Below are 27,401 nucleotides of genomic sequence, written 5' to 3' on the forward strand. Positions count from 1 at the left end.
AAAAGCAAATCATATCTTTAAAGTTTTTATAAACAGGGTCACGGGGGCTGGCCCCAGAGGTGGTCAGACATCCAGCCTACCTGTGACAGATTCCCCTAGGGAGAGTTAGCCAAGCCAGATCCACTTGTGGATAGTTAATTGCCTAACTAATTGGGCAGCAGCTAATTAGGCAAGGAGCACCAGGGCGTAATAAAGGTTTATGAGGTCTCAGTCAGGAAGCCCCAGAACAGAGGACGCTCCGGAGGCGAAAGACTCCTCAGGAGAGCTGGTTAGGAAGCTACTTCCAGTGGTGTTTCCCTGGCGAACTGTGGCTCACAAGATAGGAAAAGGCCCAGAAAGAAAGAGCTCCTAGGCCAGGGACAGGAGCAGTCCAGGAGAACAAACTGGGCCTGGGACCTCCTGGGGAGCTAATGGAGACTGGCTCAGTGAAAAGCAACACACTGTTGCGGGAAGATTGGCATCCAGCTGACCACGCAGGAGGGTCCCTGCCACGTCTATACCCAGAGTTCTTACTCCTGCAAATTCCCAGTCTTTACCCTGACGGCCTCAATATTTGAGGGCCCAGCTTGAGATGACGTGCCCTCACAGTGTTCATTGACATCACCTGGAGTTACGGGTGCTCGGCACCTCTGGAAAACCAGGCCCAAATCTGGGCACCCAAAACTAGTGAACCCTTTTGAAATCTAAGCCCTGAAAACTTGCCAGTGGTCACAGAATGAAGGGGTGTCAGGCCCAGATTAGAACACAGGAATTCCCTACGGTCGCTCTTATGTTCAAACATTTAGACCACACCTCTTTTCTATCCCTCGGCACAGGGAAATTACTGCTAAACCACCACAAGAAAATCCATGCATGTATGCTGTACCGGTGGTATTATGTACACATGATCCAAACCTGAGATTAAATTGTATCGTTTCCTGCCATGGACTTTTAAATTCATATTCTTTTCAATGTTCTTCCAAATTCACCAGGAAGGGCCGTGTCTTTTGCTGGTGTAAATCAGCCTACTCCATTGCTTTCAGTGGACGGACTCTCGACTTCAATGAAGCTAGTTTGATTTACATCTGAAATACAACTGACATCTGAGCCTACTGCAGGGTTACTCTTTTTCAATTACAGCTTTGCCTCAGACATCTGAGTGCTGCTGAATTTTATAGGCTTGCTGGTTGGCAACAGCAGTTACCTCTGTTTAGGAACATAAGAATTGGATCAGACCCATGGTCCATCTAGCCCAGTGTCCTTTCTTTGATAGCACCAGATGCTTCAGAGGAAGGTGCAACCTCCCTCCCACTCTTACAGGCCGACGTCATGCTTCATAGCAGCATATGTTACTTTAGAAAAGGATAAAAACAAAGGCATTCATAACCCCCTTCCCCCCCCCCCCTGTCATCCCACCCCAAGGATGTAACTTCACAAATATTTAGGTCAGCGGGGGCACACCCTGCACTGTAGAAAAAACATGAGGTTGGGTGTCACAGCCTTGGTGTGTTTGATAAAATAGATTACTTCACTGGGGACGACAGTAGCACAGCCATTTAACAATCAACTCGGGAGCTGAAGATTGGCTTAGGACACAAGTGAAGTGAGTGCTGTGGGCTCAGTCCAAAAAACTCCCATTCCTTAGAGGGGGAGTGTCTCCTGCCATGAGGGTGGAGTAATCATGTGCAAACTCAATTACTGGGAAGGAGGGTAGGAAACCACCCCTCCATTTAAAAATAAACAGAAAAACAACCTTTGAGCATAAAAGCCCAAAGAATCATGAGTGACCCAGTACCAACAGCAGGCATTTAGGAAACCTGAGGGCAATTCCCAGCTCATCCACAAACTCCCTGAGCAAGTCACTGAATCTGTGGCTATTGCAACACTTGCAGACGTAGAGCAGCAGGAGTTAAACCAGCCCTAGAAGACAGCAGCAGGGAAAGCCCTGCCGTGTGTTCACACTGTCAGCTGCAAGTGCACTGGCGTGGCCACATTAGCAGCTCTTGCCATGCCACAGAGAGCAGTGCATTGTGGTAGCTATCTCAGTGTGCAAGTGGCTGCAGCGTGCTTTTCAAATGGGGGGGTGGAGTCTGACAGGGAGTGTGTTGTGTGTGTTTTGGGGGGCAGAGAGTGTGTCAGCATGCTGTCTTGTAAGTTCAGACAGAGGCAGGGGGGAACCCCGACATCAGCCCCCACCCCCATGCCTCTCTCTCTCACACACACACACACTCACAAACACATGCCTCTGCAGCAGGAGCATTCCACAGTAATGGTTTGCTTTGTGTCCCGGAGCAGATAAGAATGCCAGCTGTCAGAAACGGAGCTTTGAAAGGGGATATCCCCAGGCCTGCAGCTGAGTTCAAAACAATGACCAGAGTGGCCACTTGACTTCAAGGGATTATGGCATGTTTCTGGAAGCCAATCACAGCGCAGTAATGCAACACGTCATCCACACTGACACCCCAGCGCTCCAGCCAGGGCACAGCAAGCTCTATGCTTCTCGTGGAGGTGGATTACCAGGGGGCGCTCCAGCTGCGGAGTCCAGGTACTCTAAGTGCCTTGCCAGTGTGAACACCTAAGGAGTTAGGGCATCTGGGTCTGATTTAATGCGCTCCAACTTGCAAGTGTAGCCAAGCCCTGTGTTTCAATTCCCTCGCTGTAAAATGGGAATAATATTTCCCTGCATCACAGGGGTGTTGTGAGCATAAAAGACATGAATGATTGGGGGCTGCATATCAGGGTAGCAATCTGCTCCTGCTTAATGGGGCACATTAAGCCACAATAGCCACAGATTCTCTGGCTCCTCGTGAGCAGTGCAGCTCTCCATTACCTCCGATGCAGGCTGAGCCTAGCCCCTAAAGTATTAATGCTATTTCTCAGGGATCCTCAGCTGCAGCCACGGAGTTCCTGAGAAAGCCAGAGAGCTGTGGCCTTATAGTGAGGAATAGCTGCATAGCATAAAACCTTACACTGAGGGGGAAAGTCACGTGCAGAGAGGATCAGTGCTGACTTGTGCATACTGGGACAAATTAGATCATTCGCCTGACAGTGGTTCATCCTTGCTACTCGTCTGCAATCAGTGAAATGGGAATGCTCCACCATCTGTCAGAACTGGGGGGAAATTCTCACCTCTTCCATCAGGTTTTTGTTCTGAAACACTAAAACCCAAACCAAGGGGAAGGTGGAGAGGCCCGTCCCGTTTGATGCAAAACCTTCAGTATCTGGTAAGCGGAGAGGCAGGCGGCAGTTCAAGTAAATGGGTCTGGATGGGACCCATATCTCTCATTTATCCTCCCGTGGAGGAATGCAAATTAAATTGACACCCCAAAAGGTAACGTTGGAAGAATAACTGGTGGGCTGGAATTCTGTCACTGGATGTTACCTGCTAAATGGGACATTGGCAGATGAGGTACGTTATCCATCTGGCAAACTGGACAATGAATTGTGCCACAGGGTCCGCTGTTGGATGAAAATCGGAACTTTTCAATGTGGAAAGGGGTGGGTGTCTGCGTGTCCTGCGGATTAGGGCACTGGCCTGGAAGATACAGTAGAGCAGAGTTGTTCATCCCAGATTGCTCTCCATAAGGCAGAGCTGGGTCTTAAAATGGTCTCTCTCATCTCCCTGGCCAGTGCCTTAACCACCAGGCTCTAGAGAGAGAGTGAGCGTCTCTCTCTTACATCTCAGTGAAACATTTTGGCTTCTACTCAATGAATTTTCATTCAAAATGTTCTGACCAGCTCAACTGTGAGCCACACGGGATTCCCATGTTAGGGTTAAGCCGTGCATGGACATTGCACTCAGCCTCTGCAAAGAGATGAGGTTCCATCCCAGAAACAGAAAACAACCTACTTTTCCATCAGCTGTCATTTAACTGCCCACTAGATTGTGTTAATTCATTAATTTACTGCCCTGTTCTGTTCCCATTGTTGCTGAATGGTGCCTTATCGGGAGGCGTAGTTCTATATTTATGGCAGGATATCCAGCCTAGATTTACAGTCGCCTTGTTTGAACTAGATACTTCTACCTTCCATGCAGGCAGCAGCGTAAATCAACAAAAAGATATAAAAATAAACAGGTGTTTGTGTAGAGACATTTGTTTGTTATCAAAACACACGCGAGGAACCTCGTCCTGCTGCTTTAGCCAGAGGAGAACGGAGTTCTTTTCTTAACAACACAAACAAAAATTATTTCCTAGGAAGATTGAGAGTTTCCTTTTAAAAAAAATAAATAAATCTACAGAATAATCCTTAGGAAGTTACAGCTCAGCTTGCTTTACTCCCTCAGAAGTGAAATGCTGATTAACTAAATATAGCAGGGCCTGACCAGAACGTGGCCTTAGAAACATCACAGGACACAAAAACTAGCAGAGAAACCAATCCGCTGCCAAACTCACAAGCTGATCCAAGGCTAAGAGGCCTGCCATTTAGAGGAATGAAAACTCAAATCGAGGCCAGGGCTGGTGCAAGAGATTTGTCTTGGACTTGAGTTGGCTGCTTTACAAATTTCAACTCTAGCTTATTACATTCAAATCTCTGCAAATCATGAAGGAGTTTTATGTGCAGCAAACCAACCTGTACAATGAGTGTGTGCATGTGAATGCCTGTTGTAGGACTCAACTGGCCACATTCAAATGGGATTTAAACGGCGGGGTAAGCCTTCGCTCGGCCAGTGACCTAAGTCCCGCTCACTCACCAGTCTGCCTCTCACACAAGCACTTCCATGCTCCCCATGCATGGGAAAATGCCCCATCAAAATTCAGAAAGCCACCACCTTCTTCTCCTTTAAATCCCTCCTCAAAGCCCACCATGATGCCTAGAAATCATGCTTGCCTGGCATTGGTTGGACAACTGGTGAGTTGAGACAACTATTTTCTTCTGTTAAACTCTATTTATTTTCTTAACTCCTCCTCCCATACTCCCTCCTGCACATTATTGTTTTATCTTCTTGTTACGTCCTGACACAGACTTTGAATACTTGACTTTAGAGCTGGTTAGAAAATGTTTATTTCTCTCTCTCACACACACACACACAGAAAATGTCAAGTTTCAGCAGAAAAGTTTGAGAGAAATATTTCAGTTCTGAAATGTCACTATGATACCTCCTGGGAGTTATAATTCAGGTGATTCATGCTCCCAGTCTCCTCTGTGGAGTAGGCCTCCCTGGTTGGATGACATCTCCCATGATGCACCATGGTCTCCCCCTTTTGGTGAGGGGAGATGGTGCATTAAGTCAGTGGCATGGCCGCAGTATGTCATGGGAGATAAAGTCCTGCTGTGTAGCCTGCCCATAGAGGAGAATAAGTAGCATAACTCCTGTGAGATGATGCAGCGGAATTTCAAAATCAAAGTATTATAGTTTTGGGGCTAAATATTTCCATTTTGAAAGCTCCACTTCAGATAAGAAGACCCCTCTGTTTGCCAGCTATGGATCATCCTTTCCATGAAGGATAATGGCAGTTAGACGAACCCTGGAATATAATAATCTAAACAGAAAAAAACTATAATTTGAGGACCTTCTCGCGTCAATTAAGCAAAACTATCCCCCATTCATAATGAAACGTGTTCTTGTAAGGTCTGTTAAAACAATATTCAACTTAACTAACGAGCCCAGGGTGTGCTTATCAATGATTCTGGACTGATTCTCAGGATTAGCCAATAATTCCAATCTGACTGTTTTGACTCAAACCCTGAATCTGTGACTTTCCCTTTTTATTTTTCTAATTTAGTGTTTGTAAAGGATTGTGTGAGCTGTCAACCACAACCCTGTTTTTCTCCAGAAATCAAAGCATTATGGTAAATAATATGTATGTTTCCCCACATTGCTTCTATAAAGATCCATGATGTCCAAAAACTCAACTCCCTTTTGAGAACATAACAGATTGCATTTACACTACATTTCTCCACCCGAAGGACTGCCTCCCTTTAGTACAAAGAGAGCGAACACAGTCAGGTTCCCTTTTGTTTTCTGAGGAGGACCACAAGATCTAGCAGAGGCCAAAACTGGAACAAGCTGACTCCTGTTATATGAAGCACACATCATCTGTAACAAAACCATGTGGCTTAGAAAGTGATGTTTCACATTCAGATGCAAGGTCTGCTTCTTCTCTGGACTATGCATGGATTGTATTCAAAAATTTTAAAGGAACTCTGGGAAAACAACTTGAGATCAGGCTATATTATATTCATGTCAGACTAGGTTACGTTACTCGGACGCTTTCCCCCAATTCAAGTAATTATAAATACTTTATTGAGAGCAACTGTACACTATCTCATCACAGCTGTTTGAGTCTCATTTCCTGCTGCTATAGAGGCCTGGCCATTTAGATCCAACCCCTGACCTAGAAATGCAATATTTGGGAGATAATGAGGATACAAAACACCTCAGAATCATGATGAGATTGTAAATCACATGGGAACATAATGAGATTTAACCGTAATGGCATGTCCTAAATTGCTGTCCTCAGAAATGTATAAATATTTGGCACTGGCCCTTTAAACTGATACCACTGTACACACAGACTCCAGAGTGCCAAAGGGAGGCCCATGGCCCAAACACAGTAAAAGGTGACTCCATAGTTGAATACAGAGGTGAGACTTTGTGGTGTTTCTCACTGACAAAAATCAGAGGAAAGGGCACCCTGCTACCAGGCTACAGGCCCAGGTAAGTACATCAATATTGTCAAGCCAAGTTTCTGGCCAACCTAGCAACACTTTCTGTAGCATTTGTCTAGACAAGCTGGGCTTTGTAGTTCTTGATTTTTCTCACTGTTTCAGTAAAATTGCAATAATGTGCATTTACTTGGAAAAATAGAATTGAGTCTTGAAGGAGTCACCTGGAGCAGTCTGTGGCAGGCACCTTACAGGGAAGACCTGATCTCAAGGGAGGCATTGCAAGAAGCAGGCAACAGCTAGTGAACAAGATCACATGGAAAGAAAGTCCTTCTGCCCCATGCACTGCAAATGCCACAGAAGGGCTGATGAGGGTCACTGTGAGGACAGGGAGAACTCAGTGTTCTAAAGGACAGGAAGCTCAGTGACAAGACCATGGATGCTTCTGGTCCTTGCATAAAATGCTCCATCTTGAAACCAAGTGACCTGGCTGCTTGAGCCAAGATGGTGCATTTAATACTGGCTAACTGATAGGTCTCAAAATGTAATTGTAAACAGGGAATCGTCATTGAGCAGGTGAGTTTCCAGTGAGGACTAGTTCTTCACCCTACACTATTTAACACTTTTCTCAATGACCTGGAAGAAGACATAAAATCATTGCTGATAAAGTTTGCAGATAACACAAAAATTGGGGGAGTGGTCAATAATGAAGAGGACAGGTCACTGACTCAGAGTGATCTGGATCACTTGGTAAACTGGGCACAAGCAAACAATATTCACTGTAATACAGCTAAATGTAAACGTATATAACTGGAAACAAAGTCTGTAGGCCACACTTACAGGATGGGGGACTTGATCATGGGAAGCAGTGACTTTGAAAAAAGATTTGGGGGTCATGGCAGATAATCAGCTGAGCATGCACTCCCAGTGCAATGCTGTGACCAAAAAAACTAATGCAATCCTGGGATGCATCAATAAGGGAATCTCAAGTAGGAGTAGAGAGGTTATTTTATTTCCGTATTTGGCACTAGTGCAACTACTGCTGGAATGGTGTGTCCAGTTCTCATGCCCACAGTTCAAGAAGTATGTTGATAAATTGGAGAGGGTTCAAAGAAGAGCCACAGGAATAATTAAAGGATTGGAAAACATGCCTTATAGTGAGCAACTCGAGGAGCTCAATCTATTTTGTTTAACAAAGAGAACGTTAAGGGGTGACTTGATTACAATCTAAGTAGTCACATGGGGAACAAATATTTAATAATGATCTCTTCAGTCAAGCAGAGAAGGGTATAACATCATCCAATGATTGGAAATTGAAGCTAGACAAATTCAGACTAGAAGTACAGCGCATCTTTTAGATGGTGAGAGTAATTAACCGGTGGAACAATTTTCCAAAAGTCATGGAGGATTCTCCATCACTGACAATTTTTAAATCACAATTGGATGTTTTTGCTAAAAGATCTGCTCTAGGAATTATTTTGGGGAAGTTCTATGGCCTGTTATACAGGAGGTCAGACTAAATGATCACAATGGTCCCTTCTGGTCTTGGAATCTATGAATCTGAGACTTGACCAGACGGCCAGATCTCCAATTTCAAGATGAGGAAGGCTGCATTCTGCTCATTTTTATTCTACTCAGGTGTGGCCCTCAGTCCCTTTGCCAATCGTGTAGGCAAAGTTTGAGCACACCCAAATGAGCTGCCTGTTTGAGAAGAAGTAAGTGTTACCTACATTAGTCAGTTTATTGGCAAATACGATGTATCAGGGAGGGGTTTGGAGGTTGGGGTTTGGGGTTTTTTGCAGTTGCATTTGGCCCCAAGAAAGTCATTTCCACCATTTACAGAGATCTATATTACAAGGAAAACCTTCTTTGAATAATGCCATAGTGAGAGCTATTGAAATCTGGTCCACTGAGAGGGCAGCCACTGTATCAAAAACAATGATGCTGGAAATTCTGATCTAAATATTGTGTGATCCTGCTTAAAAAGCAATGATATCCCTGCAGCAGTGTTCTCACGCAGTAGAGAAGAACAATACTGTACTACTCCAGGGGTTACAGGGTAGAATTCTGTGTCTTGTGTTATGCAGGAGGTCAGACTAGATAATCATAGTGGCCCATTTTGGCCTTAAATTCTACAAAATCTATAAGTCACTTTTCCATCCATAACAGGTAGCAGCAAATAATAATTTCTTGCAGACTCTGAGTATCATAAAAATACTGTGACTGTGTAACAGAGGAGTTACGGAAGAGAAAGAAGCTACAGATCTGTAGTGCTATATTTCATTGCTTTGTGCAAAGTTGATGTGCAGTGAAACAGTACAAACAGTCCAGGGGAATCAGTCACTATAGAAGCTCCTATTTCAGCAAGTGCCTCAGAAATCTTTATGGCTAATCAGGAACATAATGTATTAACCCACTTAAAACCCAGCCAAGTGCAGATGTTAGCATGGATAAGATCTTCCTTATCGTCAATAAAAGTGATGTGCAGAATTCTGTGACATTATTCAATAAACAATTTTCAGTCCAAGATTTCCTGTGTTACTGTGTGTGCTAAGAAGATCTAAACTTTTCTATCTAGAGAGGTGTGACGGGGCATACCAGACATTTGTGGCCTCATGCCAGAGACCGTACTGTCTTGATGCACCCAGTCCTGGGAACTAGCCCTTTAAGTGAAGATGGGCAGAGAGTTTGGACCTCCAGGAGTTGCCTAGAAAGACCTTCCAGAGTCAGCTGCTTGTGGAGTTAGCAAGACTTTGGCCTCAACCTCCTTCCAGCCATTGGAGGACTATCAGCGCTCAGCAGGTCAGATGAAAAGGGCTGGCTGCTTCTTTCAGAGTGCAGTTCTGGGTAAACCCAGGAAAGAGAGGGGAGGAAGTACCCTTTCTCTGTCTTAAACCATGAAGCCAGACTTGGTCAGAGCACAGTCTTTTGACTTATTTGGGGGAGTGTAAAGCCTGGGTGGGACATACTGAATTTAGGGTTGGCAGGTGTCTGGTTTTCGACCAGAACACCCCATTCAAAAGGGACCCTGGCGGTACCAGTCAGCACCGCTGACTAGGCCATTAGAAGTCTGGTCAACGGCACTGCAGAGCGAAGGCAGGTTAGTCCCTACCTGTCCTGGCTCCACGCTGTGCCCTGGAAGCAGCCAGCGGGTCCAGCTCCTAAGCAGGGGAACTAGGAGGCTCAGCGCGCTGCTCCCACCCTGAGCACCGGCTCCACACTCCCATTGGCCAGGAACTGCAGCCAATGGGAGCTGCAGGGGTGGGGCCTGCAGGCGAAAGCAGCACGTAGAGCCTCCTGGCCCCCCTGCATAGGAGCCGGACCTTCTGGCCGCTTCCGGAGCCAGGACAGGCAGGGAGCCTGCCTTAGCCCTGCTGCGCCGCTGACTGGAAGCCGCTTGAGGTAACCCCGCACCTCAACCCCCTACCCCAGCCCTGAGCCCCCCCCAACCCAGAGCCCCCTCCTGCACCCCAAAACCCTCATCCCCAGCCAGAGCGCTCACCCCCACAAATCCCAACCCCTTGCCCAAGCCCAGAGCCCCCCTCCCACATCCTGAACCCCTCATCCCCGGCCCCAACCCAGAGCCCGCACCCCAAGCCCAGAGTCCATACCCCCTTCTACACTCCAACTCCCTGCCTCAACCTGCAGCCCCCTCCCACACTCCAAATCCATCAGCCCCAGCCCCAGCCTGGAACCCCCTCCTGAACCCCAAACCTCTCATTCCCAGCCCCACCCCAGAGCCCACACCCCCTTGTATACATCAGCTTCCTGCCCCAGCCTGGCTCCCCCTCCAGCACCCCTCATTTCTGGCCCCACCCCAGAGCCCATACCCACAGTTAGAGCCATCAACCCCTTCCATACTCCAACCCTCTGCCCCAGCCCAGTGAAAGTGAGTGAGGGTGAAGGAGAGCGAGCCACCGAGGGAGGGGGAATGTACTGAGCAGGGGCGGGGCCTCAGGGAAGGGGCGGGGCTAGGATATTCAGTTTTGTGCCATTAGAAAGTTGGCAACCGTAACTGAGGTAGATGTTAACTGAACTACTAAAAAATTAGGTGCACTCACCTCTCGAGAAGCCCCACAGGCCCAGGTACATCTAGGAGGCAATAGTAAGACTATGATCACATCCCTTTTGGGATTATATTGAAAATGGTGTGTTCCAAGTAGGGGCTAATACTGGTTAACTTTGCCTAGTCTATGGCTATACAGTTAGGACCTGATCCAATATCTACTGAAGTCATTGGAAAGGCTCCCACTGAATTCACTGGGTTTTGGATTAGGCCCTTAGTTACTGGGGTATTTTAGCCAAGTTAATATTTTTTAGCAGTGCATCCTTCAGAAGAGAAACCCTTCATCAGCTGAAATCAGCTCTTTCCCTTCTTTATGGGAAATAAAAACAGACTGCTGGAAAAGTCTCAAGTGTTCTCGAAGTTTTATCGCTTTTAAAAAAAATCTCTTTTGCTGATTTAAAATACTTTAACAACCAATATAACTGAATATTTTTAGATCTGTTTTCATCTTCTGGCAAGTTTTTATAGGTATTCTAACATAAGTTTTATAGTTCAAATAACAAGAATATCCATGATAAACAAGCCCCTTCAAGGTAAGATTTCAGTTCACACAGAATATATGTCATCAAGATGGGGAAAGGGAGAAATTCACAATCTGCCCACAGGCAATTCACCCTAATGCAGATGACTGGTGTAAAACCCACCAATTGTTTATTTGTATTGTGTTATTGTCACGGTGCCTAGAGTGGGTCACAGCGGAGAATGCCCAAACTCAGGACAGACTGCTAGAAAATAGGGCAGACACCCCGAACTGGTGGTATATTCTATGGTTAGATTTCACCACGCCAGTAATAAAAGGGCACTCTTGGATCACTGCCGTAGTTTACCACAGAGTACAGACAATCCCCTTGGCATTCCAGACCCTACTTACCACCCAGGAAAACTGGTGTGGATTGGCTGTAAATATGGTGTAAGGATTGGCCACCGTGTTGTTTTTTAGTAAAATCAAAGTATCCATTGACTTGGGGTGAGTGACTGGCCCTTTGGGACTGGAAGAATCTACTGTGTGGTGTTTTTGGTTTGTTCATCCTTAACCCTTACACGGAGGGCTGCAGGGATGGGGAACAACCAGGTGCACAGAGGGTGCCAGTGCACCTTGTGTGTGGAGCAGATCTAGATTCCCCGCCAGCCTGTGTGATACCAATACAGGAGGTCAGTTTGGGGGCAGGGTCACAGATCCCCTTTCATGTCAGTCTTGTCCCACAATCCTGCACAACTAGTATAGAGAAGACCCAGCTGTTGCTCCCATCTTGAGGCAGAACGTCTGAGAATGCTTCACCCCATGAGCCGTTCCAGGCAGTATGGAACTGCTGGAACAGCAGCTGCATATGTAGTAGCCCTTTACCCTACCTCTGACTAGGGGCGGGGCTGTTTGTAAAGTCCAGCATCCCACCTTTATAGTTCTTGAATACTCAGGCATTGTGTGGGTGGACTGATTTTTCACCCAACTGAAAAAGAGGCAGAATTTGTTGAATAAATATTTTGTAAATCAATTGCTTTCTTGCTAAGTTACAGCATTTTGCCCTGTAAAAGGAGCAGCGTGTTTGTGATCCCCAGGGGTAAAGATGTTTGGCCTTTCCAACCATTTTCTCTTATTTAAATAGTACATTTATTTTTCCTCTCCTGGAGCTTCTTCAAACCTCTGTTTTATCCCTCTCTAATATCTGGCTAGTGAGATTATCAGCCGTTCCCAGAATGCTGCCCGATATGTTTCCCATTTAGAAGGATGGACATAATAGGCAAGACACCGTTCACAGTTATTCTGTTCCCGCAATTGGGGAAAAAAAACATGTGACAGAAGCAGGAGGTAATGGGAAAAACAAAGGTGGCCTTAAGCCACCTTGCTCTACCATATTCAGAAGTTTCCAGGGACCCATCAGGTCCCCAGTGTATGTTAAACCATGAAGTCGATCCACAATAGCCGTTGCCTCCCATGATCTGGTCCTTCACTCCCATTCTTCAGTTTCTAGTCTGGTGTTTCTCTACTTCTGGGCCCACGTTCCCTTGGATTCTTATACATTTCCACATTCCCCATTACTCAACTTTCCTCCAATCAGCATTTAACACATGACCCACTGATTTTTACATATGCCATATATTATGCATGCACAACCTCCACTTACCTAACTTCTACATTTTTCCTGCTGGGTTTGCAGTTTCTGAGCTTTCCAGGAAAAGGCGTGGGGGTGGGGGAAGCAGCGGTATTTATTCTTACATGTTTGTTCCTCTTACTTACATCTTCCAACAGGACACATTACTTACCTGGCCAGCAATAACATCCTTTTAAAGAAATCAGCAATTTTTTTCAAAGAACAATGGGCATAAATGCACTCATGCCATGCCTGTGTGTTACTTCACCTATACTTATTCATTATCCATAATTACAACTTATTAAAAATATAGCTATCTTATCGTTAGCGGGTCTTCAATTTTCTATTTCCGTGTTATAGATCAGTATAAATGTAATATCTTTCCCCGTTAATGGAAGGGGATTTTGGAGAGCACGCTATGGACTCTTTTATGTCAATATTTCTTATCTTCTGCAAACACAAATTTGTCAGGGGCTTTTTACATGACTCAAAGTCCAAATACCTGGTACTTTTATATTGCCAAATCTTGCCAGGGTTTTCCTTCTTACAAATTTTGAGGTGCTCAAGTTTTGGGGCCTGGTGTTTAGTTGTTTTTAATGGTACTCCAACACTTCCCCTGGGAAAAGACTAGTGATAGTGCAATGTGCTCTAGACACCCTCCGTCCACCCTGGGATCTGGAAGTAAGGCTGCAGTAAAGGGCTCCTGCACAGGGCAAATTCTTTGAGGGCTATTTCTGCTCTTTAAGGCTTCTTTACTCTACTAGAAAGGCACAAAGGGGTGTTAATAGAGGCAACAAGAGGGGTGGGAAGGCATAAGGGGTCATGTGCCCCCCCCGCCCCCAAATTTGCTGCTTGGCTTGTAGTGAGCATGCTCACACAGACTGAGCATGCTCAATAATGAAAACAGCTGCCTTCACTCTGCCTCCCCAACCCCACCCCTACAATTGGCAGGCATCAGCCATCTCTGGGTCTTAGTGTAAATGAGAAACAGGTCTCTGACCTAGAGGGAAAAATCAAGGCAACTGCCCTTGGCCTGGAAGAATGTCCAGCAGTAACCCTGAAAGTTACATAAAAGACCAGATAAAATTAGAATGTAGGATGAAAATAACATTTGAAAATTCCTGCCCTATTGGGACATTCTGCAAATATCACAGGGTGTTTCCTTCTTTCCTGATCGTCTGTCATCGGACTCCTGACTCTTGAAGTCTGCAGCCTTCGTGCAACTCCAAATAGATTGGCCGCCTGCCCAAATTTCATGACATTTTCACTGCCATGGGAAAGTCATACAGGAGAATAACGTTTCATTCGACATCCATTTTTAATGAAATGGTTGCAGTTGGTTGCGTTTTTAAGTCTGGGACACTTTGTACCATTTTTAAGTCTGGGACACTGTAGAGCGTGCGTAAAGAAATATACCACGGCCTAATGATGAGTCATAGCTGAGCTGTCACACAATGTGGAAATCTCCAAGAAGCAAACGTTTTTTATGAATTTTTTAACCACTGAGTTTGTTATATAAACTCCCAATGGGTATAACCATAGCAAGGGTTTTAAAAAGAGATGTTTATTACCAGAGTAATACTGGCATTTAAACCTCCAGACGGCTGTTGTGGACAAATATGCAATCAAAATTAAAACCAATTCAAAGCTGATGCTCGGGAGTAGTAAATAGTGTGGCCATTTGTATTGTGGACTGTATTATGCTTTGTTAACATGTGTACAAATCATTTATAGAGCACCTCTTATCTACAGACTTCAGGTCATTTGACTACAGTTTCCAAACTTGGGTGCATAACATTTAGGTGCTTAAATATGGATGTAGGTACTTAATAAGTGGCCTAAATAAATCACACCAGCCTCTTCCATTCATCTTCAAACTAATTTTAGGTACCCAATTTCAACATTTGGCCTTTATAAATAAACATTAATTCAATCTTATGTATTATTGTGCCCAATTTAGTGAGGGAACCAAAATCTATGAGTAACTGTGGCAGAATCAGGTGCTTTAAAATTGTTTAAAACTTTAAACAATGGGGTTATTTCTATTGACTTCAATGGGTCATTAATGACTTAATCAGCCATTAAGTAATCTGCCCAAAGTCCCAGTGAATGAGCAGCAAAACCAGAAACCAGAAATGAAATGCTGTCCCTGTTGAAATTAATGGGAGTTTTGTCATAGAAGATTTCACCCCAGGAGTACTGAATCCAAACCCTTTGGTTTCATTCACTCATTGATGTCTGAAAATTTTTCCATTTGGGATGAAATTTCCCATGGCTGATTTTCATCCCTTGATGGCTTTTTTCTAAAGGTTGGGGCATATCCCCCATCAACAATGCTGATTTGTGTATTACACACTTCCTGCTTTAAAATTTTACCCTTGTTCCCAACCCTGCACTCAAGGGAGGTAACTCAGTAATGGATGGACTTTGAGGGTTCAGACTTTGTATTGGCTTAGTCCTTAATATGGAGTAGGTACTAATTACTGGTGGGGAAATAACAAAAGGCCAGTCCATGAATTCTGGATCCATGCGCACAGAGTCATTTGGAGGGGAGCACAGGAACCAGATGAGGGTGGAGGTCTATAGGGATGATTGCGCCATTACCCATGCCCCAGAAGCCCCCTGAAATAATTATAACTAATAAAACTAAAGTTCCTGCTGGGGCTCCTACCAAAATGAGGATCCTTCTCTTCCCCCCCTCTAGAGTGCAGGGACAATCATGGGGTTTTGTTGTTGAGCCAGATCCCCAGCTGATGTAAATCAGTGTACAATTGCTCTGTTGATGTCAATGGGACTGTATACCAGTTCCCACCAGCTGTGGAGCTGGTTCTTCAGTGAGATAGGATTGGGCCCTGCACCTATCAAGATGAATTATCCAACCAATTGGTTTTTGTGAAAGCTTTATCTTATAAACGGTGACTAGAGCAGGGTCCTCGCGTTAGCTGTTCCAACGTTCAAAATAATAGTCTCTCTGGAGAAAAGCATCAAAGTGCTGGCTCCAGGGACTTTGCCAGGACATCTGTACTGTTCTGGAGCAATCGCTGAAATGTTTTAGTTGCCTGAGGAGAAAGGAAAAAGGCAGATTTATCTGTAATGCTCTGTAACAGTACGTCCTAGCAACCTGTGGAGGATAAAATATCTTGCACAAGATCTCTTACTGTTCTGAGCTAACACTGCCAACTGTCAAGTACTTTTGCTGACTCAGTTAAAAGAAACACGCAGCTGAAAGGGATTCTTCCATGAAGTCTGAAACAAAAACTGCACACTGGGACACGGGAGGGTTCAGCGTGTACTGCTTATAACTTGCATGCTATCAAGCAAGATTTGCAGCTTCGCCTGTATGCACACATACACCCGGCGTGCCACATCCCTCTTAACCCTCATTCAAAGCTATGAGCTTTTATAGCAATTCACAGAGTAGGGTTGCCCCCATTGCACTGCCAGGACCCAAACTTGCATCTGGCGTGACCACCGCCTCCCTGAGTCTCAAAGCGCAAGCGTGGAGCAACAGCTCTCCCAGATGAGCCATAGAGCTGGTGTATGGGATAACGCTGCCCATACAATCCAGATGCTAAACCTCGGGGGTTTTGAACAACCCTCCTATGTAACAGCCATGCTGCACCCCGCTTCACTGGCCCCAGATTCCGTTCCTCTTGCCTCCACGCACCTGTTTAAAACACTACTCTGTGTCGCCTGCAAACCTTAATCTTCCTTTTCCAAAAACCAGGAAAATCACAGACCCCTCAAGATACACACAACACATTTAAGCTACTGTGTGATCTTATCATCACCATCATCTCTGGCCAGCTTTGCTTTCTCACCTACGCCCCACACAGTAATTTGACGGCTGGCTGTTTTGGAGTGGGGGGAGGGGGACTTATCTTTATTTGTCTGTAAAATGCCATGTGTATTTGAGGTTAGATCAATCAGAAGCTGTTGAAATCATGGTGTGACAGCTTGTATTCCAGTCCACATATCCAGACAGTCTAGATAGATGGTGCAGTTTATTTATGGAATCATATTATGTTGGCATGTAAATAGTACTGAAAATATCTCGGGTACTGACACAATCAGACACCTGGAATCTTTCCTGTGACTAGACTACTGTTTTTCTGCCAGTCTTCTGGCTTTCATCTTCTCCACCTAGTGTAAAACAGCTTTTGTTAGGGTCTTCAATGACTCCTTGGCTAACGCTGTACCCTCATCCACTTTGACCTCTTTGCTCATTTTGACGCTGTTCATCATCTCTCTCTTTCACATCTTTTCTTCAGTTTTCACAATCCTGCTGCCTCGCTAACCCTCCCTTCAGCATCTCCTCCCTCTCTCCCCCACCATCTGTAGCCATATTTCATGAACAAGCAGGGTTGCCCACATTGGGGCAAAACCTGAAACTGATCCTCCCCCACTTCCAAAAAGAGGGTGGAGAGTCAAAGAGTGAGCCCACAACACATCACCCTGCAGTGGCAGCTCAGTTCCTGTCCCATGGGGCTGGGCCTGGCTCCCCGCTCTGGGCCTTGTGACCCAGGGTCACAGCATCACTCAGGTTTGGCCCGGCAGCCCTTTTGTCATGACAGAGGGACCACCAGGCCAAATTTCAGTGAGTAGCATTGTGGGCCATTTGGGATTATTGGATTGAGGGAGACAGAACAATCCATGTTTCACAGATGGGGGAAATGAGGCACGGAGAAATTAAAGCTTAGGCAGCAAGTCAGAGGCAGAACCAAGGATATACGCCTCGCTCTGCTTATTCACTGTCATTTGTCCTGTCCAATGGACCAACAGAAAGGAACCACACAGTTATCAAAGGAAGAGAAGACGCACACACACCCCAGTCAGTGAACCGACTCAATGAGTTTTTAAACCTTCACACAACACAGGAATGTAGAAATGGCCAGACTGGATCAGAGCAGTGCATCCTAGTCCAGTATCCTGGCTCCAACACTAGCCAGCAACAGATGCGTCAGAGGAAAGGTGCAAGAAAACCCACTGTAGACAATGGTGTGATAACCAGCTAATAAGGGAAGTTTCTTCCACTCCTATTAGCTAGGTATTTTCTTTTCCCCTGAAGTCTTTTTTAAATCCTCTTTCTATCAGCTCTGTATGTTCTTGTTCAGACATATGTTCAGTCCTGCTAAACTTTTGATGTCAATGCTAACTTATGGCAATGAGTTCCACAGGGTAACTGTGCATTTGAGGCAGTGTTTCCTAGTGGATAGAGCACTGAATGGGGACTCAGAAGACCTGGGTTCTATGCTGGGTGATCTTGGGGAAGTCACCTTTCTGTGGCTCAGTTTCTCCCTCTATAAAATGGGAGGGCGAGGGAGGTAGTAACCTGCTTTGTAAAGTGCTTCAAGACCTCCTGATGAAAAGTGCTAGATGAGAGCTAGGTATTATGACTGGATGAAAAGTATTTCCTTTTATATGCTTTAAATCTGCCACCTTTTAGTTTCTGCAATATGAGCAGGGATCTTAGAAATCTGTTTGCCACAGAAAAACATGGACTTTGCATTTTTACAGAGAATCTTTTGTTTTTACATTTTGTGAAAAAATAAAATCATATCCAGTGGGACCCCATTTATACAAGTCTCCATTGTCCGGCTCTCCCTATTAACCAAACTGGTGCTGTCAGCCTTGGGCAGCAGAGCTTGCGCTGTCAGCCAGAGACACCTGGAACTATCAGCCACAACCCTGCCACACAGGGCTAACAGACATACAAGTATTTGGTACATGTAAGAAATACAAATTGTAATTCTATTCATTTTATTTTATTATAATGATTGATGGCACTGGTAGACTTTGAGCTTGCTTAAACATTGTAAATATATGAATAAAACATGGGATTCAACTGAGAGAGATATATAGTGGCTAGGGAAACTAAAGTTCAGCACTTAATTTTAACCATGGAAAAACACAGATGTTTATGTTTTTTCATCAGAGAATTTTGGTTTTTTATCATGGAAAACTAAAATCCCTGATTCTGAGACAGGGTGAGTAGACTCTCACTGGCCATTTCAATCAGAACATAAAATTTATTAACACTTGTTTACAAATAAGTTTTTCATGATACAGTGGCTTGAATTGCAGGGGTTAAATCTTGGCTCCGCTGAACCGAGTGGGAGCTTTGCCACTGACTTCCATGAGGCCAGGATTTCACCTCAGATGTATGTTAAAATGCTGTTTACTAGGAAAAGTATTTTGTAATCTATTATTTCTAATCCCCCATTTCCTATCTGGTAATTTGGTAATCCCAAAAGACAATATGAATAAGGATTACTCTTAGCTTCCTATGAATTCTCAAAGGGACAGCTGTACTGGGTCAGACCAATGGTTCATCCAACCCACTATCCTGTCTTCTGACTGGCTGGTGCCAGATGATTCAGAGGGAATGAATAGAACAGGGCAATTTATCAAGTGATCCATCCTCTGTCATCCAGTCCCAGCGTCTGGAAGTCAGAGATTTAGGTAGACTCAGAGCATGAGGTTGCGTCCCTAATAACCATTGATGGACTTATCCTCTATGAACTTATTTCATTCTTTTTTGACCCCAGTTATACTTTTGGCCTTCACAACATCCCCTGGCAGCAAGTTCCACAGGTTGACCATGCATTGTGTGAAGAAATACTTCCTTAAGCTATTTGCTGCCTATTAATTTTTTGGGGTGACCCCTGTGAACACGCTGTGTTATATGAAGAGATAAATAACACTTCCTTATTCACTTTCTCCAAACCATTCATGATTTTATTAACCTCTATCATATCCTCCCTGAGTCATCGCTTTTCTAAGATGAACAGTCCAGTCTTAATCTCTCCTCATATGGAAGCTCTTCCATTCCCCTAATCATTTTGTTGCCGTTCTCTGTACTTTTTCCAATTCGAACATATCTTTTTTCAGATGGGGCAACTAGAGCTGCACACTGTATTCAAGGCGTGGATGTACCATGGATTTATATGGAGACTTTCATATAACTGTTAGACTCGCGGTGGGACTGCTCTACTTTGTCCTGGAAAGTCTTATCTTTTGGGGATGGATAGCTCAGTGGTTTGAGTATTGGCCTCCTAAACCCAGGGTTGTGAGCTCAATCCTTGAAGGGCCATTTAAGGATCAAGGGCAAAAATTTGTCTGGGGATTAGTCCTGCTTTGAGCAGTGGGTTAGACTAGATGACCTCCTGAGGTCCCTGATAGCCTATGATTCTATCTATGTACCTCTCTGTCTCCCTTAGCCACTCTGCTCTCAAGAGCCCATACATAGTCTCTGAGCATCATGAGCTCCTAGTGCACACATACACCACATGCTCACAAGGCAGATAATCATACATGCTGCATTCAGTGCAATAAACTGGATAGCACTCACTTTCTGACTTCCTTATTTTTACTCTTGCAGGGGATTTTCTGTGGGTGTCTGTTCTGTGTTTGTCGTTTGTCTGTTTTTAATTTGCAGGGAGGGGATTATTTGGCCTAAATGTATAGAATGTTTATTAGGTGTATCTGGCTCTCCTGCTCCCATTCTAAACTCCCCTGTTAGCTGCTTCTGCTCACCAGCTCTTCCGATCACATAGGAGCTGGATTTTAAAACTCCCGTTCTCCCTGAATTAGCTCCACCCCCTTGTCAAGGGACCCTAAAGGGATTAGCAAGGTAAGTAAAAACTATGTCAATAATCTGAGAGTTCCTTCCTTTTTTTTTTTTTTTTTGTGAGGTTAGAAGCAATAGATCTGGCCAAATATCACACTCATGCCTACTAACCTTTTAATGGAAATCATCAATGACGTCTGCTGCTAATTTCATGTGCTCTTGCCCAGTGCAATCTAACATGTCTCAGGGGAAAAGAGGAGGTGCCAAGTCTCAAATAAGAAAGATAACACTGGTAAATGTTAGAGCTCCCTGGTGAATCTAGATGCTTGAAACATTCTAAACAGATGATTCACTGGGAGGCTCACAGCCTGTCCTTTTTGGACAGCTTGGACATTTACGAGAGCTATTTTATCTAAGAGTCTGTATTATTATTGGTATTGCAGTAGCATCTAGAGGCCTCAACCAAGACTGAAAGAGGACAATGAGGTGGCTTTGAGGACTACATGAGGGATAAGGAACTACTCCACCAGAGTCAGGGTGGGGAATCTGGCCCTAAAATTTCATACTATATGAAACTAGATTTTCTTGCATCGAATATTTTATAACCATTTCTATCCATGGGCTTGATTTTTCAGAGCACTGACTTCAGCTGGAGGGGAATATGGCCCCATAGGCATATCTACATATCCGCACACTCTACGCAGAAATACTGTGCAGAGATATTGCATCACATTACGTATAATACAAAACTACATATATTGTATCATCCAGATTCTACATCTGCTTTCACTGAAGGTATCTAGGGATAACATTTTCCATGTCCAACCTCAGTTCTCTATTTCACCTGTGGCACCATCATTTCTCCTGCTCTTTGTTCCTCTCTGGTGGCTAGACCATGCACAGAGATGTATGAGTTTGCTATCATCTCTGAATTAATGGTCCTGACACCACTGAAGTACAGTTTTGCCACTAACTTCAGTGGGGCCAAAATATCAGGCATAACTATGTAGGTCAAGCAGTAGAAGTTCATGTTTTCAAAGACGGAGGTTGTGAGTTCAGTCCCTGCAGAAAGACCTGCCCATGGCTGTGACTGCACTGATAGCAAGAAATAGAATCAGTAACAGTTACCTGAGTGCCACAGTTTTTTTTCTGCTGAACGTGACTGAACAATTATTTCAGGGTGGTTAAACACTGGAATAAACTGCCTAGGGAGGTTGTGGATTCCCCATCTCTGGAGATATTTAAGAGTAGGTTAGATAAATGTCTATCCGGGATGGTCTAGACAGTATTTGGTCCTGCCATGAGGGCAGGGGACTGGACTCGATGACTTCTCGAGGTCCCTTCCAGTCCTAGAAACAATGAATCTATTAATCCAGTCAGTTCCCTCTTTTAGCGTTGCAGGTTGTTGCTGGAGTGGGCCTGTGAGGTCATGGCTGGTTGTTTTGAGGTCAAAGTCCTGTGGTAGATGCAGCCCTGTTGTTTCATGTGCTGTTGAAGGAATACCAGTCCATCCACTTTTCCTCCCCCCGGCCTGCCCACTTATCCGGTTGAAACAATAAATATTTTACTCATGATTTATTGGTTTTCAGTCTGCTGAAGCGATCGTCCAAACAAATGAAGTTTTAATGGCAACAAACGCCAGCCGCAGCACATTAGAAAATATAAACAGCAGAGGGGACTGTTAAACAAAAATCACTTAGGACATGGCTGACATGTCGCTTAGCAGCAGCCTTCACCTCACAGAGCCATGGCGTTTTCGATGGTCAGCATTTAGCAAGGCCTTCCTTGGACAGGCTCTGCCATGATTTTCATCTAATGGTGTCAGTAAGATAATTAGGGGTGTCGCAGCAACTCGGAGCTCCTAGTCATGGACTAGGACCCTACTGTGTAATGCAGGACAAAAAAAACCAATAGCCTGGTAGAGCTGCAGGTACTAAATGGCTCCTGCATGAAAATATGTGCATGGGCCTGATCCTCAAGTGGTATCAATCAGTGCAGCAATCTAAGCTGCTGGATACTAGCTGGGCATCTGACCCATGGTATTTGAAGCAACACCACACACACAGTATTCAAGACCACTTTATGGTTTGATGTGTGTGTTTAGCTTCTTCCTTTGAGCTCCTATGTTCCAGTGATGGAATGTTGTTTATCAGAATCCACATGACCTCACAATGGCCTTCTTGATTCCAGCGAGCAGGTCATAGACCAGAGGAAAGAGTGTAAGTGCCTCTCTTTCACACATTTCTGTGGCGATTCAAATAAATTAGCGTATTTGTGCGCCTTGCACATTACTAAAGGACAGGTACCTTTTTGAACAGACCCAGTGGATGCAGGTACATGTAACACCCAGCTTACCGAATGCCTGGTGATCTTTTCAGGGAGCTTCTCATTAAATAATGGGGACTAGCATCTGATCTCCAGTGCACCGGTGTTATATAATGGAAGACTTCATTGAAATTCCTCCAGACTGACAGTGGTGTAACAGAGATTTGAAACTGGCCCTGAAAAAGGCTAATTCCCCAGTTTGAGAGCTGTGGCGGGTTCTTTCCAATAACATTGATTGCGTAAAATTCAAAACAAAGGAAACTGGAGATCTATTCCAGCAGAAAAATCCCTTTTTATCAGCCTCAGGCCAGATACTTTTTTCTGCTGTATGGAATTCTGTGGTTTCATTCCTCCTCTTAATCCCCTGAATGCTACCTATTGACAGTCCGGATGACTACCTGTTGATGCCACCTTTCTTTTGTTCAGATAGAAGAAAAGACAAATACCCTGATCCAGGGACTGGGATCAAGATGTTTTGATTTGTGATAAAGTAAGGCACATGTTGAGTGACCAAAGAAATTCTCAGGAAGTAAGTGATTCAAAACATTTTACCATAAATTAAAAAGCAAGAGATTACTGTAAATAAGCCATTGTTTACAGTATATACAAGAGCTAGGGCCAGCCACTATTTTATCCAAACATTCAGATCTCAGCTGCTTAAGCCACTCATACAGACAGCAAATTCACCCGTTCAGCAGCTGAAGACTTCGTTCATATACCCTGAGCTGGATAAAGTGCTACTAATTTGGAGTTAATTTATTGTTTGCAAGAGTTAGAGAATTTTATCCATGCCAAGTGGCAAGCAGCATTCAGCATTTCGTTGGAGCAAGGCATTTTTCTACCAATGGATGCACCAGCAACAGCAGTAATTTGCACAGTGAGGCTTGGTATGCTGGTTACAGGTTATTGATGCCAAACTGCGGTGTCCAGCCCTCTGTATGGAAAATGGATGTTTTCCTTGTTTGCCTAGAGGTTTAGTGTCCCCTGGATTCCAAATTTTTACATTGGGTGACTGGCAAATTACCAACCTCCCATGTGCTGTTCTTCATACCTTTAATATAGCAAGTTAGTAAATATTAGGCAAGTTAGTACTAATGTACTTAGAGTATACGTTTCTACTGCCCCCTAGAGGTTGGTATGCAGATAAAAGTCCTATTACTCCTGACAATGAAATTAGTTTCTTTAAACTCAAGTATTAGTTGCCTGTATTTTGGGGTTGGAGGCCCTGAGTTTTATGCCCTGTGATGCATGTGTGCAGTACAGCAGTTAGTGATATCTGCATGTACAGCCACAAATTTCCTTGCAACCAGCGTCATGGGCCCATCAATGGTCATCAATAGAAATTCCAGTGTAAAACGAACTTAGAAGTTCTCTTTGCTCATATGTTAAATGGGCCAAATGATATACATGCATATTGTAAAAGAGTGACATAAAAGTATATGGCAGTGATTCTCAATCTTTAGTTTTAGATTATATGAGACTATAAATACCAATGAAATTAAAATTGTTGCCACATACCTGAAAATTCTGGTGTCCCAAGGAAAGAAAGCCCATAAAATGGAATGATCTGCAGCAAAAATGTTCTGGTTTATTGTTACCCGCAAGTTCATCATCAAGACGTTCACTTTGCACTAGAAAGAATTATAATCCAGGACTATAGACCACCTACGGTATACTCACTATCAAACATACATAACAACTTTAAACAATGTAATCACTGAGTCATCACTACCTACCATGCTGGGTTGGGTAGCCTAATCTGTAATTCTGGGATAAATTAGAAGGTAGTAATGTTCAGGGGTTCAGCCCCACGTCAGCTACAGTAGAGATGTTGTCATTAGATTAAGAACCCCGAAATACACAGGGACAGTACACTGCTCTTTCTGTGATTAATACTTGTATTAGAAACCAAACAAGAATACACACTCTGCAATCCAGCAAAGAAGAAAGAGATAACACCAAGTTACCAGCGCTTGTATTACTCACACCATCCTTTATGAGGATACCTGGGTATTAGTAGGTGGTTGTCTTCCTGGAGTGTCCCATGGTACCTAGGCTGGGAATCATCTTTTATAATATGTTATGCTAAAACCCACTTTATTTTATGCACATTCATGATGGGTTGAACCCCTTTTCCTATCTGAACTTCTGCACCCTGATTCTTCTAGGATCCCCCATTTCTTATAGGTTAATTATCCATTTACTTCATAATCATTAGCAGATACATCAATCAGTTAGTTTCTATAGCATTATTGTGACCAATACTTGTGAGTTTCAGTTATGCACATTCCTTAAAAATACCATAAAATATCAGTAAAACGTGTTTGTGATTTTTTTGCTTCACACCAGTCTACTGTCTTATTATATTTATTTACCTTACACTTCAATTTCTGACTTAAGGTCACTTGCCTGCTAGTTACTTGTGTCAAACTTCAATTTAAGCCTTGATTATTTATGCTAAGCAAACTATCTTTCAGGCCCTAGTCCTGTTGGTCTTCTACTTGTGTTTCTGCAGCAATCAATACTTATATATGGATATGGCTGTGTACTAAAATGTACAGCTGTGTACTAAAATGCACCATACCACTGTTGCTCTGAAAAAGAACAAAGTGGCCAATATGGATTTGTAAGGGATTGTGCTAAGATTGGAAGAGAGTTAAAAAAATCCTCCTTGTAAACTCAAAATTAGAGATGAATTCAGATAAAGGGTAAGACAGTGAACAAGCAGAATGAGTTAGGACCAAACCAAATCAATCAGGAGGAAAAGAAGTGCTGGAGAGAATGTAAATCCATTCATAAAGGAGAAGGGGTTTGTAATTATCAGCGACTCATAGCGCTATAGGGAACATTCCTGCACTGGCACAGAGATTGACTAGCTAAACTAATAGGACCTTCCCAACTCTTACATCTATGGGACTGATCCAAAGCCTATTGAAGTCAATAGGAGTCAGATCAGTGATTTCAGCTTCTATGAGTCTATGACAAGCAGGATTTTTCCCACTGCAGATTCAGTCCGTCACAAAATCCTTTCTGGTTCTTTACACATTTTTCCACCATTCTTAATCTGTTTTTTATGCTATATTAATATTTTTTTTAAAAAACCTTCATAAATACACAATAAGCCCCAAGGTAATTTTCTTAAAACATTTTTTAAATAAACAGCTCTATATGAACTTCAGTCATTTCAAAATGTGCTTTGAAACTGAAGACTGTGGAAAAGTTAAAGAAGTGATTGCTGATAAATAGTTCCATATGATTTATTGAATATAATATCCTTCCTTCTACAACAGAATGCTGCTTCAGATCGCAGACTGCATGTTAAGAGAAGTGTGCTGAGGTTTAACGGGATTTTTATGTGCTAGAGAACACACCACATGCCTATTCAGAGATGGAGACAATCCCCTGAAACATATACACAACATTCTGATGCACATATGGTATGGTAAATGTCATGGTCATATCAGTATCAAGTGTATTCGTTATTAATAAACTATTGCAAAGTTCTATAGAATTACATCAGAATGAAATCAATGGGGCTCTATAGAAATGATTCTAAAAACCTATATATCTTAACAGAAAACGATCTCATTCCTTCAGAACATTCAAAATCTCCCCACAGAAATTCAAGAGTGGGGATGATGTGAATTCTTAAATCAGTTCTATCCAATAATTCCAAAAGTTCTCTAGATTCTCCATTAAATTCCATAGGACTTTTCCAGAAGGGTTTGAACGAGAACAAAAGTTGAGGCAAATAAGTATGCTGTTAAGATAGTAGATGATGCAGAGTGAGAGTAATGAAAACTGTCTTAAAATTACAAGCTATCACTTTAAATTGTAGGGGGTTTCCTGGTTCTGCTTGCTGGCTGGAGGCTGTGAGGGAAGTGGATCTGAGTCTTCAGCATCTATCGGTCTGCAAAAGAGCCACTCTGACGTAGGGAGCAGTCTGCTATCTCTCATTCTGTAACTGGTTGTTGTGCATTAGATTTCTGAATTCTAAGAAATAAAGCAGTGTTACGTTTCAACCTTTCTGGAAGACTATAAATATTTATTTTCTGTCTGTGCATGCAATGAACATAACAGATAGGTTTCCATTATATGAGGGTGGAGTGTTACTCATTGTTAGTGGCTATGAGAAACCAAATGGCCTCTTTCTTACAGTAAGTGGGCAGATCTCCATTTTGAGGCATGACACAGGGTCTTATAGTTTATAAGCATGTTACCTGGAAGGATTCAACCTGGAACTGAACACATTTGCAGCTTCTCTACATGCAGAAGTTGCATCAGTTTAACTTAAATCATTTTAAAAACTGACTCTGTTAAACTAGTGCAAACTCCTGTTTGGAGTCACACATCAATTTCGATATCGTTACCTTGTGCCTGTAAATGTATCATCTCAAGCTAAAAGGACATGAACGAAGTTTAAGCGGATACAAGACTGTCCACACACAAAATTGCTCCAGTTTAATTCCATCATACTTTTAGTGAAACCTGCGCAAATTTGTATGTGGACAAAGGCCTTAGACTTTGGAGTAGTTCAGATCTGGATCTCAAAATTTGAAGTTTGGTCTGTTGCTAGTCACCTGGGTGACAGACTAAATCTCTGCACAACATAAAAGGCATGGACTCCAAATGGGGTTTTCCAGGGCCACAAAGATCATTTTGGAAGGCCTCAGAGCATCTGGAGGTGCATACACATTCTGCTTTCTAGAACCCACGCAGTCTTCTTACTTGAAACGTCAACAAGTCTGAGCCTAAGAACTCT

At 43.6% G+C, this 27,401-nt stretch overlaps 2 long non-coding RNA genes across 3 annotated transcripts; one reads left to right on the forward strand and one right to left on the reverse strand.

Moving 5' to 3' along the window:
• Window positions 1–15,675: 15,675 nt before the first annotated feature.
• Window positions 15,676–24,782, reverse strand: LOC120370892. Its single transcript, XR_005584044.1, has 3 exons — window positions 24,646–24,782; window positions 24,158–24,206; window positions 15,676–15,803 (listed from the first exon to the last, which is right to left on the reverse strand). It is a non-coding gene; the product is annotated as an uncharacterized LOC120370892 (long non-coding RNA).
• On the forward strand, window positions 22,493–26,667 carry LOC120370891. Of its 2 annotated transcripts, none has more exons than XR_005584043.1 (4): window positions 22,493–22,647; window positions 23,066–23,168; window positions 25,930–26,081; window positions 26,478–26,667. It is a non-coding gene; the product is annotated as an uncharacterized LOC120370891 (long non-coding RNA). The 2 variants fall into 2 exon arrangements; XR_005584042.1 differs by having other exon boundaries at window positions 22,494–22,647; window positions 25,930–26,076.
• The last annotated feature ends 734 nt before the right edge of the window (window positions 26,668–27,401 follow it).

This window comes from Mauremys reevesii, linkage group 8 (assembly GCF_016161935.1).
Source record: "Mauremys reevesii isolate NIE-2019 linkage group 8, ASM1616193v1, whole genome shotgun sequence".
NCBI classification, from domain to species: Eukaryota; Metazoa; Chordata; order Testudines; family Geoemydidae; genus Mauremys; species Mauremys reevesii.